A 5,443-nucleotide genomic window follows, 5' to 3' on the forward strand; every position below is an offset into this window, starting at 1 on the left:
GATCGATTTGAAGCAGCAAGCAAATATGATGGCTGGAGCATTTTATGGTTGTGTCATTGCTATGGGTTTATTTTACTTGATGTTCATCAATCGCTAGAATTTGTTAGAGTTTTAGTTAGTGTGTCAACTAGTTTCAGGGGTGCCCAGTAGTTTGAGTTAGCCAGGGACCATTTGTTAGATGAATTTGAATTAGTGTGAAGCAAAACTTGCTTGAATTATTGTAATGATATTCTTAGGGGCCCTATTCAGTGTTCATGCTCTGTTTCCTCTGTTTTTGTTCTTCAGTTAACAGAGTACACACCCAAATTCAGTTTCTAGTAAAAAAACAGAACTGGGCTACCGAATAGATGTTGGGCCGTGAGAAAATGGGCCCTGAGAAAATAACCATGCCCAAGACCAGCCCACCCGCGTAGGGGCACCAGCCCACCTCTAACTTCGGCAAATAAAATGGGGCCCAATGAAATGTTACTTGTCCTTTTATTTTGGCCTTTTTCTTGCACTAAATTTTGTGATGGATCACTTTTTGATGCACTAAAACTAAATGTTAATTGTTTTTATGCATGTCTACGGTTCCATGAACTAAATGAGTTGCATGCTTGCATGAAGTGCCCGAAGTAAATTAGTTTGCATTTCCTAGTTGCACCCATGTCCATAGTGGGTTTGCATGGGGCTCCTAGTTGCATGTCCATGGTTTGGGTGTGGTGATTGGGGTGTAGAAACCTGGGCCCATAGCAACCCATAGCAATACACGAATAATAAGCAAAAACAAACCATAGCAATCCAAAAATAATAGCACGAAACACACAATATATATAGTAGCATAACGATTGCAACCCATAGTTCCACGATAGCCTTACAACTTAAAGTACTAATAAAACTTAATAATAGTAGCATAACGATTACAACTTCAAAAAACTAATACGATAGATCTAGATAGATAGGGGGGCACCAAACGTGGGTTCTTCGGGTTCTTCTTCTCCTCCTCCTCCGGGGCCACCTCACTCCTCCGGGCGCCGCCCTTCACTCCTCCACGTTGTTGATGGGGTACGGGAGCATGTGCATAACGCCGTTGTTGGGGAATATGGCGTTGAAGTCGGTGAAGATATTGTAGGTTGTGAAAGCTATGAACTCACAACCAACCCAATACGCTCGCCCGAGGAGATGGAAAGCATTGAAAGGGTTAGTGAACGTGGCGAGGAGCCCAACTACAACGCCGTTGTGGTTGACCTCCTCAAGATGGTACATCCGAGGAGAGCCGCGGGGGAGGTGGCGGAAGCCGGCCGCAAGGAAGAACTCCGTTAACTCCCTTGCGCCCCTCCACCTCGAGATCGCCCAAACCCTAAGGGTTCTCTCTACATACACTCCGGCCGGGTAGAGCCTTTCCGGCACGGTTGGGGGGAAGCGGTAGGTGGGGGCGTTGTACTGCATGGTGGCAGGGTGGCTCGAGGGCTCGATCTGGTTTGATGGAGAAGAAGGAAGAAGGAGGGCAGAGGAGGCAGAGGATGGGGTGTGGATGAGGGGTGAGGGAGAGGAAGACAATAGTGCCCGGCTTAAATAGCCCAAGTGCGACGTGGTTTCACCCGTAGAATTAATGGGCGGGCGGCGTTTGGTGGCGCCCCATGAAAGTGTGTACACGAGCGTGGGAAACGGGCTGCGATCCTTCTGTGCCACCGGTCATGGGTCAAGGGGGACGGGCTCACGCACGCGTCTGTGCCGTCGTGGGTCAAGGGGACACGGCTGCCCCGGGTTCTCTGCGTGCGCCGCCCGTGCATTCATGTTGTATCCCATTAATTTGCACATCTTGCTAGGGCCTGGCTAGAGGGTAACGTTCGGTCGATGGGAGACGTGACAATAATGGACGCCTTCATTTGCCCATCTTGTAACGGGCAGCACGCCGTTTGAACTCCATCGATACCCACATCAATACCCCATGCCAGTGTATTGCGTCCTCAAAGAGGAGCATGCCATGTACAGCACGCCATGCTGTGTTGGATTTTTGGTTGTCTTCATCGGGCTGCTGCATTGTGGCCGGGTGCATGCTTTGATGCGACGATGCATCGGTTATAATGGTAGGCATGCGACAGCTTACTGCGTCGATGGGGGTGGCGGACTAGGGCTACGTCGAGGGCATGCATGCAACGCACGGGCGCAGTTCTGCGAGTGGGCATGCATGTTGCGGGTAGGCACGGGCACGCATGCAACGATGGAAAGGGCACTGCATAGGCTTGGTCCATGCACCGCGTCAACTCTTGTCGTTGGATTCAAATGAACGGTCCTGATGCCCCAACGAGAGAGCCTGATCCAAACCCCACCGATTCAACCAATCAACGCGTCTCATGCGGATCGATGCACACTGATTCAACCAATCAGTGCGTCTCATGCGGATCGATGCACACTGTAGCTAACCCTAGCGCCTGATCTCAACCGTCCACGCACAACGATCGATGACCCGGTAGTGTGCGTGGTTTTGAGAGGGGTTTTGAGTGATTAGGATTGAGCATAACTAATTCAAAAAAATCAAAAAAATATAAAACTTGCGCACATAGTCTTATTTTGTCGTATAGTAACGAGAAAAAAAATATAAATATGGTTTACATACATTTTTACGAAAAATCCTTCACAAAATTGTCATTCCTCGAACAATGTAGTATGGAGTTCAAGGGAGAGAGTAGTGGGCACCCGAGAGTAGGTGGGGTTTTGAAAATGAAAAGTGTGAAAACCTCACCAAAACTTCATTTTGGATTGACTAAGAAAGATCTTAACTTACTTTTCTCATTTTCATGTTTTAAACTTGTTTTATATATAATTTTCTATTAAATCTTGTTTTTTCAAAAATAATAATAATAATAGAAAAGTAATTCAATAAATAGTGAGACTTTAGATTTACAGTATATAGGAAGAATAGATGTGTAGAAAAATTATTTGGATGGTTTAGACAAGGTGCCAAAAAACTTGCTTAAATATGAGGCCGTTTACCCTACCTTTGGAGGTCATTTGAGACACACTTTACATCACTATGAGTTCAACTTACCAAAAGGGCTCGGAATGATCAGCAAGCAAACATATTTCAATTGAGGTACTTTAGATAGCATTAAAACATCAATACCCATCCCTAATTCAAATTTGAGCCCAAATTTGAATTTAAATTTGAATTTTATTTGGCTGGTTTAGACAAGGTACCAACAAACAAGTTCGAATAGAAATACTGGGATACATAGTGACTACCAGTACGTACCAAGTTACAAAAATTATTACATGCCCCAAATTTTCAAACTGTTCTCTGTTCTACCTCTTCCTACCACGTCGCGTGCCCTTCTTCGCCTTACCACTTCTTGTTTTTTGTTCTACTACACACACAAGTTCACTGATCATCTTGGTTTTCTTCATTGGTCTTTTCAACACCTCGCCAACACCCTCGTGATCAGTGTCTTCAGTCTCAATGTTGACAACAGTTTCAGTTTCTTCGATGTGTACCTCAGCATTGGTTTCTTTAGTCTGAACCTCGACATGCTCAGGTTCAGTTTCAACCTTGAGAGCAGTTTCTTCAGTCTGAATGTTGACTGCAGCAGGATTTTCTTCAGTCTGCTCAGGCTCAGGCACACTTCTCTTCTTTCTACCGCCATTGACTCTTGCTTTTTTTGTTGGCCAACACTGTTCAACAACAAGGGGCTGACTTGCTCGCTTCCTCCTAGCCATTGGGAAAATGCTATAGATATAGTAATTGGGAAAAAGCACCAAATCAAAACACAGACAAATAAACAAGAACATACTTTGGCTTATCAGGAGTGTAACGACATTTTACAGATCCCACTCTGTGCCCAAGTTCCTGGCACAACTTGCATCTGTTTTTTTTTACCTTTTTGGGCCTTTTTGGCTTTCCATCTTTCTTTCCCTTCTTACTACTCCCACCTTTCTCAAACCATGCCTTGAATCTACTCTGTTTAGGCCTGCCAGCCTTTCTTTTCGTCAAGGGAGGGCACATGGAAAATTCAATGTCCACTTCAGGCCACTGAGACTGATCTGTAAGTGCTAGAATTGGAGTAGCATATGCAGCTTTGAATCTTGCTACCAAATAATATTCATGCAAATATGGGTGCATGTTTATCTTCGGTTGGGATGCTAAGAAGAGAATGGCATGCTCACATGGTTTACCAGTGTGTTGCCACTCGAGGCAAGTGCAATCATGCAATTCAGTGTTAACAACATGTCTCCTTCCAGTTTTGTTATCTCTAACTTCAGCACCCCAAGGTGAAGATTTTTCAACAAACAAATGTGAAAGATATCTGCTCCTATTGACCACCTGTTGTATCACTGCTGGAAGCTTATCACCTTGCAGACAATCACCTATCCTTCTTCTCAATTCCCACAACCGCATGAGCATGATCCTGATTTGGTCAACCATGTCATGCACAGGCAAATCTTTTAAATCCTTCACCTTGTTGTTGAAACTCTCTGCCAAATTATTGTTGATGTGGCCACACTTGATGGCAGTGTTGAATGCTGACCAAAGAATGGTAGGTGTTCAGCCATGGACCAAACTCATCACATGCTTCCATTATCTTATCAAGATGATATTTGTGTGTCTGTCTAGTGTAAGATCTTGCTACTGGCCACATGCGCCCAAATTCTTCTCCTCTAAATTTTTTGATCAAATTCATCCACAAATGATCGAAGCACTCCCTCTGCTCAGCATGTGGGAAAACATTTTTCACTGAATTTTCAAGCCCCTTACATGCATCTGTGTGTATAGCCAAAGGTGACACTGGCCCTGGGCATCTTTTCAACTGGATCATGAACCATGTCCATGAAGCCTCTGTTTCTGTCTGAAACAAGCCAACAGCAATAGGAAACATCCAGTTATGTCCATCTAGAGCATTGCATGCTGCCAACTGACCATTCCACTTACCTGTCAAAAATGATGAGTCTATGCTCAAATATGGACGGCATCCTGCTTTGAACCCATCGATGCAAGGCTTCAAAGCCATAAAAAACTTGGAGAACTTGACTTCACCTTCGGCTGATACCTCTGTATCTATCTCCACAACACTGCCAGGTGACCTCTTTTCCACTTCTGCTTTGAAGTTGTAAAGCATCCTAAATGTATTTGCCCAATCACCATATAAATTTTTCATTGCCCTTTGTTTTGCCTTCCACACTGTGGTATATTTTAGTTTAATGGGGTACATCTTTTCCAAGTCTACTTTGAGTTTCTTGGAAGTAGTGTTTGGTGTTTTGGCTAAAATTGGGGTGATCTTTTCTGCAACCCAAAGTTGTGATGTCATGGTTGATACTCTCTGTGAACTTGTAATACAAGTATGTTGATTGGGGATTTGGTTAACCCTGACAGTACTTCCATCAGGTTGCAGTCTAGCAGATATGTACCACTTGCAAGGCTTCACACTACCATCAAATCCACTGCACCTCGCATAAAACTTCTTTCTAT

The 5,443-nt window shown here is 44.3% G+C and overlaps 1 pseudogene; it reads right to left on the reverse strand.

Moving 5' to 3' along the window:
- Positions 1–3,285: 3,285 nt before the first annotated feature.
- LOC147975257 (uncharacterized) lies at positions 3,286–5,093 on the reverse strand (annotated as a pseudogene).
- Between the last annotated feature and the right edge of the window lie 350 nt (positions 5,094–5,443).

This window comes from Triticum urartu, chromosome 4A (genome assembly GCF_056163025.1).
Source record: "Triticum urartu cultivar PI428250 chromosome 4A, HENAU_Tu73, whole genome shotgun sequence".
NCBI classification, from domain to species: domain Eukaryota; kingdom Viridiplantae; phylum Streptophyta; class Magnoliopsida; order Poales; family Poaceae; genus Triticum; species Triticum urartu.